This window comes from Hemitrygon akajei, chromosome 3, assembly GCF_048418815.1.
Source record: "Hemitrygon akajei chromosome 3, sHemAka1.3, whole genome shotgun sequence".
NCBI classification, from domain to species: Eukaryota; Metazoa; Chordata; class Chondrichthyes; order Myliobatiformes; family Dasyatidae; genus Hemitrygon; species Hemitrygon akajei.
This window is the reverse complement of record NC_133126.1, coordinates 110,157,849-110,174,794: the sequence shown is the minus strand read 5'-3', so window position 1 is coordinate 110,174,794 and position 16,946 is coordinate 110,157,849. Positions and strand designations below refer to the sequence as shown.

Genomic DNA, 16,946 nt, shown 5'->3' with positions numbered 1-16,946 from the left:
ACCGGCCGGACCGTGTCGTCCCGGGTGAGGGAACGGCCGAGTGTGGTACACCGGCCGGACCGTGTCGTCCCGGGAGAGGGAACGGCCGAGTGTGGGACACCGGCCGGACCGTGTCGTCCCGGGTGAGGGAATGGCCGAGTGTGGGACACCGGCCGGACCGTGTCGACCCGGGTGAGGGAATGGCCGAGTGTGGGACACCGGCCGGACCGTGTCGACCCGGGTGAGGGAATGGCCGAGTGTGGAACACCGGCCGGACCGTGTTGACCCGGGTGAGGGAATGGCCGAGTGTGGGACACCGGCCGGACCGTGTTGACCCGGGTGAGGGAATGGCCGAGTGTGGGACACCGGCCGGACCGTGTTGACCCGGGTGAGGGAATGGCCGAGTGTGGGTCACCGGCCGGACCGTGTCGTCCCGGGTGAGGGAACGGCCGAGTGTGGGACACCGGCCGGACCGTGTCGTCCCGGGAGAGGGAATGGCCGAGTGTGGGACACCGGCCGGACCGTGTTGATATATCGGGTGTGGTTGTCTGAGTGGCGGGAGAAAGTCGTGCTGCACCGGGACCGGCTGGCACCGACTGACCCAGTGAGGCTGAAGGGAGGGAGTGACACGGCGGTGCCCTGCCTCTTGCCTCTTACAAACAGGCGTCAGTGTCGACGCCCACCGGGACTTTTGATTTTGCTTTGGGGTCGCAGGGGATGGCTGCCCGCTCGGGTGGGGGATGTGTGATGCCCGGGGCGGGGGGGGGGGGGGGTGGCGCGGACTACAGCCCACCCCTGCATTTCTAATGACCAGCACTGTTTGTTGTTGTTGTGTTAAAATGGTTTTGTGGGATTATACTGGGAAATTCCAGTTCATTTATTGTTACATTTTAGCTTGGGTTATACAGTTATTTGCTTGTGTATCTGTGGGTCACCCTGACTGTAACCAGGGTGTTTGATGGTCACCTCCCCCGTCTGTGTGAGTCTGTCTGGGTTCACTCTCCGGGTCGGGGTTCCCGGTCTGTTTTGTGTTTATCACAAAAAAACGGTTGTTGAGTTAACGAGCTTTGTCGTCTGTCATTGTAGACCAAATGCTGGCCATTATATTTAATTCATGCACTTTGTTTATCTATGCGCAATTCATTTGTAGATTTTATTCTTATTTTCTAAGTTATTGTTTGTTATGTCTGGAGAAACGTTGTCTCATTTGATGGTATACATGTGTGTACCATGCAGAGTTAAATGGCAATAAATTTGACTTGACGTCTCCTCACTGGTTCTGGGAACTGAACTCAACCCTGACCTTGGATGCTCTGTGTGCCTTGTAAAGGATGGGATCGGGGGATCTCAGTGGCTTCGGTTTCCTTCAGTATCCCAGACATATGAATATTTAGGTTAAATGATTTCTGTAAAATCTCCACAGTGATGGTGCATGATACCAAAGTGGGGTGATTGGAGAAGGAGTTGATGGGATTGTGAAATGAAAAATGTGTCATAGTTGGCATGGATAAAATGGGCCAAATGGCCTTTTTCTGTGCATTATCTATATCAGCATTGCTGTCACTGTCTAAGGCCATTCCCAATCCAAAGACAGACTAGGACAGTGAAATCACTGCTACCTTCAGGTTCCCTTCCTATTTCGCACTATCATGACTTGGAAATGCTTCACTGGTCCTTTATCACCACTGAGCTAAACCCTGGAATTCTCTCTGCAACAACACTTTCATCATAAGGACCACAGCACCTCGCCATCGCTTTCCCAAGGGTAATTTGGGATGGGCAATAAATGCTGGCTTTGCTTATGATTCCAAAAGCCATTTAAAAATCACCATTACAAAATACACCACAGGTAATAGAGATAGAGTAGATGTTTGTGGGCAACCTGAACAAGAGTGGCCTTGGAAATAGTAGGGATGGATTACCATAACAGCACAATACTTGTGACTTATCAATACCTGTAATTTTGGGGAGTGATTTCCAGGATTTAGACCCAGAGAGGACAAGGTCCAGTAATATATTTCTGAGTCAAATGATGTTCTCATACGCTTAGAGACCTTGTTCTTGGTTGCAGAGGTCAGAGATTTGGAATCATGGATAAATAATGCCACCAACATTGTCTAATGTTTGACTGAGAATACTTCTCATTTATATTCCAAATGAGAAACTTGGTACTAAAGTGTAAGTGTGTGTGTGTGCGCGCGCACCAGTGGAAATGTCCGTGCATGCTTATAATGAATAGACTGTACTTTCTGAACATTGGACATGAAAACGGATGGAATTTAAGATGCTTTACCTTGCAGAAGCATTTATGGTGAAGAAGCAGGTCTTTAATCTCAGAGGTCTACTTCTTTGTGTGTGCCCCTTTTTAGCCAACATTTCATACACGTTTTTACTGTGTGCTCAGCTTATTTATCATCAGGTCTACCAATACTCAATTATTTTGAGGAAATTGCAAGGAAGGTAGACAAAGGAGATGCAGTGGACATGGTATACTTGGATTTTCAGAAGGCCTTTGACAAGGTGCCGCACATGAGGCTGCTTAGTAAGATAAGAGCCCATGAATTACAGGGGAGTTACTAGCATGGGTGGAGCATTGGCTAATCAGCAGAAAACAGAGTGGGAATAAAGGGATCCTATTCTGGCTGGCTACAGGTTACCAGTGGAGTTCCACAGGGGTCAGTGTTGGGACTGTTACTTTTTATGATGTATATCAGTGATTTGGACTACAATATTAAGGAATTTGTGGCTATATTTGTCGATGATACGAAGATAGGTGGAGGAGCAGGTAGTGTTGAGGAAACAGAAAGTCTGCAGAGAGACTTAGATAGTTTAGGGGAATGGGCAAAGAAGTGGCAAATGAAATACAATGTTGGAAAGTGTATGGTCATGTACTTCAGTAGAAGAAATAAATGGGCAGACTATTATTTAGATGGGGAGAGAATTCAAAATGCAGAGATGCAAAGGGACTTGTGCAAGATACCCTAAAGGTTAACCTGCTGGTTGAGTTAGTTGTGAAGAAGGCAAATGCAATGTTGACATTCATTTCTAGAGGTACAGAATATAAGAGCTGGGATGTGATGTTGAGGCTCTATAAGGCACTCGTGAGACCACACTTGGAGTATTGTGTGCAGTTTTGGGCTCCTTATTTTAGAAAGGATATACTGACATTGGAGAGGGTTCAGAGAAGATTCACGAGAATGATTCCAGAAACGAGAGAGTTACACTGTGAGGAATGTCTGGCAGCTCTTGGGCTGTATTCCCTGGAGTTCAGAAGAATGAGGGGGGATCTCATAGAAACATTCCAAATATTAAAAGGCCTGAACAGATTAGATATGGCAAAGTTATTTCCCATGGTAGGGGATTCTAGGACAAGAGGGCACAACTTCAGGATTGAAGGATGTCCTTTTAGAACAGAGGTGGGGAGAAATTAGTCAGAGGGTGGTAAATCTGTGGAATTTTTTACCACGGGTGGCTGTGGAGGCCAAGTCATTGGGTGTATTTAAGGCAGAGATAGATAGGTTCTTGATTAGCCAGGGCATCAGAGGGTATGGGGAGAAGACAGGGGAGTGGGGATGACTGGATGAAATGGATCAGCCCATGATTGAATGGCAGAGCAGACTCGATGGGCCGAATGGCCTACTTCTGCTCCTATATCTTACTTCAGAGTTCTTCAGAGTTTTCTAACCATTCCCAGGACAATTAATTTTTTTTTTTGAATTCCCAACTAGATTTTCCTGTTTTCTGTATTTTTGACCTAACTCACAACTGGAAAACCTTTCATGGTCTTAAAACATCACCTCTCAATCTCGCTTTTCCAGAAAAAAACTCTAATCCCTGTGTTCAATCTATGTCGTAAATCCTTTTTGCTTCATCTCTTATACTTCATTTCTATCACACAATTCGATAGATAGATACTTTATTCATCCCCATGGGGAAATTCAACTTTTTTTCCAATGTCCCATACACTTGTTGTAGCAAAACTAATTACATACAATACTTAACTCAGTAAAAAATATGATATGCATCTAAATCACTATCTCAAAAAGCATTAATAATAGCTTTTAAAAAGTTCTTAAGTCCTGGCGGTTGAATTGTAAAGCCTAATGGCATTGGGGAGTATTGACCTCTTCATCCTGTCTGAGGTGCATAGCATCGATAGTAACCTGTCGCTGAAACTGCTTCTCTGTCTCTGGATGGTGCTATGTAGAGGATGTTCAGAGTTTTCCATAATTGACCGTAGCCTACTCAGCGCCCTTCGCTCAGCTACCGATGTTAAACTCTCCAGCACTTTGCCCACAACAGAGCCTGCCTTCCTTACCAGCTTATTAAGACGTGAGGCATCCCTCTTCTTAATGCTTCCTCCCCAACATGCCACCACAAAGAAGAGGGCGCTCTCCACAACTGACCTATAGAACATCTTCAGCATCTCACTACAGAAATTGAATGACGCCAACCTTCTAAGGAAGTACAGTCGACTCTGTGCCTTCCTGCATAAGGCATCTGTGTTGGCAGTCCAGTCTAGCTTCTCGTCTAACTGTACTCCCAGATACTTGTAGGTATCTGCATATATTTGCATATATATCTGCATAGGTAATTCTGCATATATTATTTCAGGTGTATTCTGTCCAAGATTCAATACATTTAACATTTTTTAAATTTAACATCACTGAAAGTCAATCATATTGGTTTACTTATGTTTGACACCAATATAAATGTCAGTTTTCATGAACTGTTTATCTATAACTCTCAATCCCATGGTCAAGATCACTGAAAAACATAATTTCCCACTTTACCATCTCTACCTTTTCATCTACTTGGATAAACTACCTCACATTTATTTATATTGACGTTAACTTGCCAATTATATTCTTGTTCAGCAAGTTTATTAATATATTCCTGTAAGTTGCTGTAGTTAATTGCACACCTAACCTGAACAAATTTTGAATTTGTACTTCTGAATCCCCTGTTCAAATTGCTTTCCTTAAAGGTAAACAACAAAGGTCCCAATACCAATACTGGTTGAAAAAGACTCATTTTATGTCTTTTTGTTTCTATGAGTTTTGTAGCCAACTTGCTCTCCACACTGCTACTTTTTCTGACTCTAGACATCCTGACCTTCAGTCCCTTATCATCAGTTTTCTTTGGAAATCCAAGTATATTACATTCACCGTATTACTCTTATCGGCCTTTGGCTTTATTGCTGTAGAGAAATCAATGAAGCTGATCAAGCTTGACTTTCCCATTGGAATCTGTCAGTTTTTTTTTTATTATGTTTTCATTTCTTCTATGTTTTTCCTAATACATCTTTAACTAAAAGTACTAAAGGTTCCATTATCTTTCCCACCACCAACATTTAGCTAATTGATCTATAGATCCCATCTTTATAGAATGGAATCACATTAAATGTTCACTAGTTCCCTGGCACATCTCCCATTTCTAATGAATGTGTTGTCTGTATTTCCAGGGGCTTCATCCTCACTAAGTGTATCAATCATCTTTTCTTAAATTGCTTTATATTACTTTTGATCCCTCTTATTCTCAGAGCTACCATTTTGCCTTCTACAGTGAAGTGGCTGATAATTATTTAATATCGTTACCATCTTGTCATCAATAACTCATGTATATCTCTCAGTGGCCCTGCTCTTATCCTGGATTTTTCATTTCTTTCTTTTTATATTACTTGATTATTTTGTTTTACAGTTTCTCTTTTTAACTGTTTTTGGCCTTTACAAAACAATCTTTTTCTTTAAACTCTTGTCAATTTGTTTATCCATGCCATTTGCTTAGTATCAGTATTAGTGTCATTTTTGTATTTATCCATGTCAGCCAGTCTCTCCCTACACTCCAGTAATTCTTCAGTAAAGCTTTCATTTTATTTTCTCCAGAAAAACTCTAAATCATTTTCCCAGTGTTTATAAATTGTTTTTTTTTCTCACTGAACCATGGTAGCCTCATGTGACAACTTTTGATTGCTCCTTCCACGCATTGGAGAGTGGTGCAGCAGGTAGAGCAGTCCTGACCTCAGGCACGTTCGGCTTCCTCTGCCTGCTCCATTTTCTTTCCATGCTCAAAAGATGGTGTGGGTTGGTGCGTGAGACTCACACCTGGGTAGCTCAGTACTAGAAGCTTAAAGAATGCAGCACGGAAGGAGGCCATTCAGTCCACTATGCCCCGGGGGGAGTTGATGAAAATATGGGGATGGATGTATGATTCGTGTAAATGGTGCTTGATGATTGTTGTAGACTTGGTAAACTGAACTTCATGTTTCCATATTATGTCTCTTTCTATGACTCTATCAGTGTATCGTGGGTCTTCATTTCCTACTGTGAGATCCATTGGAATGAGCCACCTTTAGAATTAGAGTGTCACTCCTTGGAATAAAAATGGAAATTGCTAAACCATGTACTGCATCATCCAATCATCTTTAATCACTTCCACTACAGGCATTTGCAGGTTAGATATAATTTACTTTGGTACAATGTAATAATATATTGCAACTTATTATTATGTACATAATTGTGTTTTACCTGATTTGGTCAGCTTGAATGCTGAGTGGGTTGTAGGTGCCTTTCAAAGATACGTTTAATGTCAGAGAAATGTATACAATATACATCCTGAAATGTAAATTCTAATTAAATTTTAATGAAAGTTTGTGCTTGCTGAAGGTACTTCTGGGTTTCATGCACAGTATCAGCCTAGTATCATGAACAGGGCTTTGATTTTGTCAGATCTATTAAGGTCTAAAGTAGTTAACATCCTGAAAAATGCCTCTTACAGCAAAAACATTGTCCTTAAGATGCATATTGCTCCTAAAAATCTGAGATCCTCTAGTATTTTGTGTTTGTTGTTCATGATTTCCAGCATCTGCAGAATCTCTCGTGTCTCCAACGCAACAAAGAGAGCACGTGTTATATCACAGAGAGCACACACCACAACACAAAGCAAATAAACTGTAACAATCTTGAAGCAATAAACATCACCTGCTGGTTTTAATCGTATCAGTGTGAATCTGCCCTGCAAGAACAAATGGATTTTGTTTCACATAGAATCTGCTCTGAGCAAGTGATTGTGATGAATTTCAGGACTGGCTTCTACTTCTACCTTGATCTGTACCTCATTTCTTGAGCCTCCACTTCAATATTGCTATTAAGCAGGAATTTCTCACCTGCTCCCTTGCATGAGGCTGCTTTATGTATATTTTGTGGATACTTTGGGCAATGGACCAATGTACGATGGTCTGTCAGAAGAAGAGAAGAAACCAAGCCCCCTAAGCAGCCGTATCCCATATGAGAATCATCTTGATCTGAAATTCTTCAACATTTCGACAAGCAATGTTATTTTTGAATGAATTTGCCTTTGCTGATAACCTCATATTAAACACTCAGGCAAAATCCTTTCAAGAATAAGTATCTATTCTCTAAACAACAGTAAGACTCTCAGCTTTGACCTGCTATGTAAAATTTGGAAGGTTTTGAATTGAATTCAATCTTGGGATGGTTGTGAAGTTATGTGGAGTGAACTATGAACCAAGTGGGGCCCGAGCTAAAAATGTAATAGTAATACTGCAGAAGTGGTATCCCACTACTCAAGACTAGTTTTGCAGTTGTTGTTAAGGAGAAATGATTCACTGCTTTGAACATTTTTTTAAAAAAACAGTCCCAATCTGAGTGAAGACACATTGAGATAACTATCAATGAAGCTGTTAAAACAAATGAGGTTCTGAAAGCATTATTAGAGGCCTTTATCTTGGCATAAATTGAATCTTGCTTAATTTCCCACTGAACACAAGGCTGAGGTCCAGTAACATTCAAATGCTCCAAGGGAGGATTTGGACTCCATTTCAAGAGCACGGTGTTGTAGAACCAATGAACCTGGGAGTACAAGTACATGGTTCTCTGAAAGTGTCACTGCACATAGATAGGGTAGGGAAGTAGGCTTTCAACATGCTGGCTTTTATCCTTCTGCTAAATGAACATAAAAGATGCTGCAGCTGTACGAGAAATTGGTGAGGCTGCATTTGGAATATTGTGTTCAGTTTTATTCACCATGCATTAGGAAAGATGCTATTAAGCTCGAATGATTGCAAAGGAGATTTACAGTCATGTTGCCAGAAATCAAGAGACTGGGTTATAAAGAGAGGTTGAGCAGGTTGAGAGTTTATTCACTGAAGCACAAGAGAAAGAGGAATGATTTTATAAGAGTGTATAAAATTATGAGGGGCATAAGTAGGGTGAATGTGCACATTGTTTTTCCCAGGGCTAGGGAATCAGGAACTCAGCGGCATAGGATTAATGTGAGAGGGCAATGTACTTAATAGGGACCTAAGGGGCAACCTTTTCATCCAGAACATTGTGCTTACATAGACTGATCTGCCAGTGGAAGTGGTTTTTACAGGAATCTTGGTTGGCATAGATTATTCGGGACAAAGGACCTGTTTCTATGACTCCATGACAAAAGTCATTTTTTTTCAGGTTTATAAACAAAATGAAATAAAAAGCAGAAACAGTTGGAAGTACACAGTAAATTAATTGGCACCAAAACAATAAAATAAAGATGAGCTCATGTGCAAACAGTTATGTGTGTTGACATAACGAATAGCTTGAGACAGCAGATTTAACAACATTATCTAAACTAGCAGTGAAACAATGATTTTTACACTTTGTTAGTGTATATATTAGTGAGTGTACACTGAGTGGCCCCTCTTCTTTCAGTCTCTTTCTCTGTAATGAAGAGTTTGAAACTGCACGCCATACTGTTGAGTCTACGGAAGACTTTGTTCAAATGCATACAATGAAAATCAAAGAAACTGCTGATGAAATAAACAGAAAATACTCTAAACACTCAGCAGGTTAGGCTCCATCTGCAGAAAAGAGAAACAGTTTGAAAACCCTTCATCAGGACTGTGAAACAGATGAAATATTTTTAAGTTACAGTAATGAGGGGGAAGGATGTCAAGGGCACAGTGAGTATCTGTGAGTCAGAAGCATATGGGTTTTCTAGTCAAATAGGTATATATGGCTATTAAAATAGGTAAATAGGTGCTCGCTTCGGCAGCACATATACTAAAATTGGAACGATACAGAGAAGATTAGCATGGCCCCTGCGCAAGGATGACACGCAAATTCGTGAAGCGTTCCATATTTTAAAAAAAGGTAAATAGGTTAGTATATGAGTAATGCAGAAAGAAAGAAGTGTTATCATTACAAATAGAAGGATACATGTGTTCTAACGGAGACAGCAAACCAAGTTAACATCACAGACAGATGGCCAGAAGAAATAGCCGGTTCTGACACAGGGAAAGAAAATGAGTTAACTAAATTTGGAGAATTTGATATTGAGTGCAGAAGCCTGTAATATGCCTAGCTAGATGACAGGCACACTTGCTTAACCAAGCAGTTGGGGTGGGCAGAGTCCTATTTTCTGAAAAAGGAAGACATCCCAGATGTCCTGGACTGGAAGGCTACATCTGTTCTTAAGATGAGTTTTCCATTCCAGAACGTCCCAGAAGTCAGGGTTTGCCTCCATCACTATCAATGCTTCTCTCACCTGTATGCTATCTATTTCCCACATATCTGCCTTCATCCCACCCCCTTTTCAGCACAACTGGGGTAGGGTCCCCTTACCTTCACCTACCACCTTACAAACCTCCACGTTCAAAACATCAATATCCACAACATCCGCCAACTCCAACAGAGTCCCACCACCAAGCACGTCTTCCCCTCCCCACTCTTTCTGCAGTAATTGCTCTCATCACAGCTCCCTTGTCCACTTTCATCCCATTGCATCTCCATGGTGGAATCTACGCATGTAACTATGCTAAGTGCTACACCTTCCCCTACACCTTTCCCCTCACAACCATTCAGAGCCCTAACCAGTCATTCCAGTTGAGGTATCACTTCACCTGAGAGCTTTACAAAGTAATTTATTGCTTCCAGTGTCGCCTTCTTTATGTCGGTGAGACCTGTCGCAGATTAAGACATCATTTGATTGAGTACCTCCAATTCTGTTGCAAGAACTAGGATTTCCCATGGCCACCCATTTCAATTCTACTTCCCATTCTCACACTGACATGTCTGCGTCTTGGAGGCTGATGTCAGATTGAATTTCAGGAGGGTGAACTTTCAGGCATCAGGTTCCTGAAGGCAATAGGGTACCTGGCAGAGTCTCTGAAAACCTGTGACAACCAAATGGCGGATGTGGATCCATCAAACCAAATGTTCAATCTCTGATGGCTACGGTCAGAAGTTTCCACCTGCTTTTCAAAAGGGCAACAATCAAGCCAGTGCCCAAGAAGAGCAAAGTGAGCTGCCTTAACAATTTTCATTCAGTAGCATTCACACATACACTTCTTACTGGAATTCACAGTTTTTATTATTATGTATTGTAATGTAGTGCTGCTACATAACTAGACTTCACAACAGATGTCAGTGATATGAATTCTGATTCTGAATTGAAAGAGAAGTTAAATGATAAATATTGTCATCCATTTACAAATGCAGATGTTATTCTAAAAATCATGACAATATGGGCTAGGGTTTGTGAACAGTTTGTGCACCTGTCAAGATTCTTGGATATGAAAAGTTCTCTTCTGAAAGACCAATGGTGGGTGCATCATAAGAATGCAAACTACAAGCTTGTTCCACTGTTTTATTAGATCATGCTCAATCTGTATCTATGCTCCACTGACTTGCCTGTGTTCAAAGTCCCCAGACTCTCTAACCCAACAGAGATCCATCAATCCACCTTGAAAATTTCAATTGAAAATTAAATTGCATTTCAACCACTAAAGGCAAGATTACAGTTTCAATTTCAATCTGCAGCCTGAAATGTTAGGCTAAGTATATTGATTTGACTGTGGAATAGACAAATTTAATTTTGCTGATTGCTGAACCATCAAGAGAAATGTTGAACAAGACGATAACTGCTCTCCTGGAAAGCTGTCAGAGCTGTTGTACTTCGAACCAATATGTTGGTCAAAACAACGTGATTCAGTTAACTGTCTCCCACTTACTGTACGACTGATAAGACAACACAAGAAATTGTATGAAGCAAAAAGACCCGAATACTCATTTTCACATAAGTAAGAGAACTAAACTTGTCTGCATTGTCAAATTATTGATTGCAGGGCAGTATATTTTACCATAATCCTAAAACGCATGAGCTTGAGTATGCAGCACTTCACTTTGGTGGTAAAGTAGATAAATTTAGTCCTACAACATCACCTGTTTCTTGAACAATTCAATCACCAAGCAACTTTCTACCTACATACAAGGGTGTCTGGCAAAGAAGATTTTAACTGTTTTTAATCTATCTTTTCTTGATACCCTTGACTCTCCTGATAGACAAAAAATTTGTTGTCTCCTCCAAGAATCTTTTCAGTGAATCCCATCTTATCAGCTCTCTGGAATAGAGACTTTCAAAGGTTTACACCCTTTGTGAATCTGGTACAATTTCACAGATAGTAGAGCTACTGATTCACAGACCCAGTGACCTGAATTGAATCTTGACCAACGGTGTTATCTGTGTGAAGTTTGTGTGTTCAGAGTTAAAGTCAAAGTTGTGTTCACTGCAGCATCACCACAAGCACAAATCACCTGATGCAAAACAAGCATGAGAGAAAACATAAATTCAAAACATAAATAATAAAAAAGCTAAAGAAACATAGTAATACAAATTCTCTTTCTAACCATGTTGTTTTCATCACACAATTCAAAAGTATTCAGATTGCAATGTCAGTTGCCTCTATAATTTGGTCATTATGTATTTGAATACTAGAATTGCAACATATGGTAATGTGGGGAGAATAAAATGGGATGGAATAGGATTAGTGTAATGGAATAAAATGGATTAGGATGAGCTTAATGCATTAAAAAGGTTAAAATAGGATTAGTGTAATGGAATAAAATGGGTTAGGATAGGATTAGTGTAATGGAATAAAATGGGTTAAGATAGGATTGGTGTAATGGAATAAATGGGTTAGAATAGAATTAGTGTAATGGACTAAAAGAAGTTAGGATAAGAGTACTGTAATGTAATAAAAAGGGTTAGAATAGGATTAGTGTGGAACAAAATGAGATAGGGTAGGATTGGTAGCAATGCAATAAATTTGGTTAGGATAGGATTAGTGTAATAGCATACAATGGGTTGGGTAGGATTATTTTAATGGGTTATAGTGGTTTATTGCTGGATTAGTGTAATGTAACATAGTTTGGTTAGGATTGGTGTAACGGAATAGGTTTGGGTAAAATTACTGTAATGGAATAAAATGGGTTAGGATAGGATTGGTGTAAAGGAATAAAATGGGTTAGGATGAGATTAGTGTAATGGAATTAAATTGATCAGAGTAGGATTCATGAAATGGAATAAAATGACAGGTAGTATTTTTGTAATGGAATGAAATTCTTTGGCATTGGATTAGTGTAATAGAATATATTGTCTGGGTAGGATTAATGCAATGGAACAAAATAGGTTGGGTAAGATTGGTGTAATGGAATAGAATGTTAGTGTTGGATTAATGTAATGGAATAAGAGGGTTTAAGGTAGGATTGGTGTGTTGGAATGAATGGGTTACGATGGGATTAGTGTTACGATAGGTTTGGTGCAATGGATTAAAATCAGTTGAGTAGGATTATTGTAATGGGATGAAAATGTAGGAACAGTATAATAGAATATATTGTGTGGATAGGGTAAATGTAATGGAATAAAATGGGTTCGGTAGAATTAGTGTATTGGAATAAAGTGAGTTAGTGTAGGAGTATTGTAATGGAATAAAATGGGTTAGTGTAGGAGTATTGTAATGGAATAAAATGGGTTAGTGTAGGATTATTGTAATGGTATAAAATGGTTTGTAATAAGATGGAATAAAATAATTTATTGTAGGATTGATGTAATGGAATAAAATGGGTTAGGGTAGGATTAGTGTAATGGCATCAATGGGTTACAACAGAATTAGTGTAATGGAATAAAGTGTGTTATGATTGGTTTTGTGCAATGGATTAACATGGGTTACTAAAGGCTTAGTGAAATAAGATGATTTTTTGGGGGTAGGATTAATGCAGTATTAATGCAGTTGAATAAAATGAGTTAGAGTAGGACTAACGTAATGGACTAAAATACGTTATGGGAGGATTAGTGTAATGGAATAAAATGGGCTAGGATAGGATTACTACAATGGAATAAAATGGGTTGGGTAGTATTAGTATAGTGGAATAAATTGTTAGTGTATGATTATTGTCATCGAATACAGTGGGTCAGGGTAGGATTAGTGTAATGGAATAAAATCGATTGGGGTAGTAGTAATGTAATGTCATGAAATGATTTAGTGTCGGATTCCTGTAATGGAATAAAGTGGGTTAGGGTAGAATTAGTGTAATGGAGAATATTGTGTTACAATAAGTTTAGTGTAATGGAATTACATAGTTTATGGTATGATTAGTTTAATAGACTAAAATTGATTGGGGAGGTTTAGTGTAATCGAATGAAATGGGTTATTATTATAGAATAAAATGGGTTACGGTTTAGGATTAGTGTAATGGAATAAAATGGGTAATGAAATTTAATGGTTTATTGTAGGATTAGTGTAATCTAATATAAGCTTTGGGTAGGATCAGTGTAATAGAATAAAATCAATTAGGATATGATTAGTGCAATGGAATAAAATGTGTTACAACAGTATTAGTGTAATGCAATAAAATGTATTAGTGTAAGATTAGTTTACTGGAATAAAGTTAGTGTAGTATCGTTGTAAAGAATAAAATGGGTTGGCAGGATTATTGTAATGTATTTAGTTTATTGTAGGATTAGTGTAATGTAATATATGGTTTGGTTAGGATTAGTGTATTGGAATCAAATGGTTAGTGTTGGATTAGTATAATAGAATATTGTTTGTATAGCATTAGTGTAATGGAATAAAATGGGTTGAGTAGGATTGGTGTAGTGGAACAAAATATGTTAGTGTAGAATTATTGTAATGGAATAAAATGATTTAGGGTAGGATTTTTGCTATGGAATAATATGGGTTCGGGTATTATTAGCATTATAGTATAACTGGGTTAATGTAGCATTAGTATAATGGAATATTATGGCCTGGAATAATTGAATAAAAGAAGTTGTGATGGGATTACTAATGGAATGAAGTGGGCTATGATAGGATTAGTATAAAGGAATTAAATGCCCTTATGATAGGATTAGTGTAATGGAATAAATGGTTTAGGGTAGGATTAGTGTAATGCAAATGGATAAGGGAAAGATTAGTGAAGAGAATTAATTGGGTTATCATAGGGTCAGTGTAATGGAATAAAATAGGTTAGGACAGGATTAGAGTTATGGAATAAATTATTATGGGTTTAGTGTAATGGCATAAAATGGGTTATGATATGATTAGTATAATGGAATAAATTGGGTGGGATTATAGTAATCGAACATAGAACAGTACAGCACATTACAGGCCCTTCAGCCCACAATGTTGTGCCGACCCTCTATCCCTGCCTCCCATATAACCTCCACCTTAAATTCCTCCATATACCTGTCTAGTAGTCTCTTAAACTTCACTAGTGTATCTGCCTCCACCACTGACTCAGGCAGTGCATTCCACGCACCAACCACTCTCTGAGTGAAAAACTTTCCTCTAATATCCCCCTTGAACTTCTCTCCCTTTACCTTAAAGCCATGTCCTCTTGTACTGAGCAGTGGTGCCCTGGGGAAGAAGTGCTGGCTGTCCAGTCTGTCTATTCCTCTTAATATCTTGTTCACCTCTATCATGTCTCCTCTCATCCTCCTTCTCTCCGAAGAGTAAAGCCCTAGCTCCCTTAATCTCTGATCATAATCCACACTCTCTAAACCAGGCAGCATCCTGGTAAATCTCCTCTGTACCCTTTCCAATGCTTCCACATCCTTCCTATAGTGAAGCGACCAGAACTGGACACAGTACTCCAAGTGTGGCCTAACTAGAGTTTTATAGAGCTGCATCATTACATTGCGTCTCAAACTCTATCCCTCGGCTTATGAAAGCTAACACCACATAGGCTTTCTTAACTACCTTATCTACCTGTGAGGCAACTTTCAGGGATCTGTGGACATGTACCCCCAGATCCCTCTGCTCCTCCACACTACTAAGTATCCTGCCATTTACTTTGTAGTCTGCCTTGGAATTTGTCCTTTTAAAGTGTACCACCTCACACTTCTCCGCGTTGAACTCCATCTGCCACTTCTCAGCCCACTTCTGCATCCTATTAATGTCTCTCTGCAATCTTCAACAATCCTCTACACTATCTACAACACCACCAACCTTTGTGTCGTCTGCAAACTTGCCAACCCACCCTTCTACCCCCACATCCAGGTCGTTAAAAAAATAATAGAATATAATAGTTTATTGTAGGGTATGTTTAATAAGACCATAAAACATAGGAGCAGAATTAGGCCATTCAAACCATACACCTGCCTTTTCGCCATATTCTTTGATGTCCTCACCGATCAGGAAGCTATCAACTTCCACCTTAAATATATCTACAGATTTAGCCTTCCCCACAGTCTGTGGCAGAGCATTCCACAGATTCACTACTCTCTGTTCTAAAAGACCGCCCCTCAATTTTGAGGCTGTTCCCACCAGTTCTCAATAACCCCATTATAGGAAACATCCTCTTCATTTTCACCCTTTCTATTCCTTTCACTATTCAGTAGTTTTCAATGAGTTAATGTAATATATGGTTTAGGCTGTATCAGTGTAATGGAATAAAATGGGTTAGGATGGGATTAGTGAAATGGATTAAATGGGTTGGAGTTACATTAGTAAATAGAATAAAATTGTATAAAATTGCTTAGGATATTAGTGTAAAGGAATTAAATGGGTTATTGTAGGATTAGTGTAATGAGAAAATGAGTTGCGATAGGATTAGTGTAATAGAATTAAATTGGGTAGGATTAGCGTAATTGAATGAAATGGGTTGAGTGTGATTAGTGTATTGGAATAAAATGATTTAGTGTAGGACTAGTGTAATGGAATAAAATGGGTAAGAGTATGATTTGTGTAATAGCAAAAATGACTTTGTATTTTAGTGTATTGGAATAAATGGTTAGGGTAGGATTAGTGTAGTGGAATAAAATGGGTTGGGGTAGGATTAGAGTAATGGATTAAGTGGGTAGATGTAATAGAATTAAATGTTTTAGTGTAGGTTAAGTATAATGGATTAACATGGGTTATGATAGAATTGGTTTAATGGAATAAAATGCATTACAATTGGATTTGTGTAATAGAATAAGATGGGTTATTGTAGGTTGGTGTAATGGAATAAAGTGGTATAAAATTGCTTAAGCTAGTATCAGTGCAATGGAATAGAACAGGATGTAGGATTAGTGCAATGGAATAAAACAGGTTGCAAGATTTGTGTAATGGAATAAAACAGGTTATTGTAGCATTAATGTGATTGAATTAAATACATGAGGATAGGGTTGGCGTAATAGAATAAAAGACGTTACAGTAACATAAGTGAAATGGGAAAAAATGGCTTGCCTAGGATTATTGGAATGAAATTGGTTAGTGTTGGAGTAGTGTAATGAAATATATTCTTTGGGTAGGATTTGTGCAATGGAATAGAATAGGTTGGGTAGTTTTGCTGTAATGGAATAAAATATGTTGGTGCAAGATTATTGTAATGGAATAAAATGGGTTAGTTTAGTGAAAGAAAATTGGTTAGGGTATGATTACAGTAATGGAATAAAATGGATTAGGGTAGGATTGGTGTAATGGAATAAAATGGATTAGTGAGGGATTAGAGAAATAGAATAAAATGAGTTAGGGTAGGATTAGTGCTGTGGAAAATATGGATTAGGGTAGTCTTAGTGTAATGGAATAAATGGTTTGGGGTCCAATTAGTAAATAGAATAAACTGTGTTAGGTTAGGTTTCATGTAATGGAATAAAATGATATAAAATCACTTAGGATAGTATTAATGTAATGGGAAAAAATGGGT

At 39.1% G+C, this 16,946-nt stretch overlaps 1 non-coding gene across 1 annotated transcript; it reads left to right on the top strand.

Annotated features, from left to right (window-relative positions):
• Positions 1-9,017: 9,017 nt before the first annotated feature.
• On the top strand, positions 9,018-9,124 carry LOC140725818 (U6 spliceosomal RNA). The gene has a single exon (XR_012098470.1). It is a non-coding gene; the product is annotated as a U6 spliceosomal RNA (small nuclear RNA).
• Positions 9,125-16,946: the final 7,822 nt, after the last annotated feature.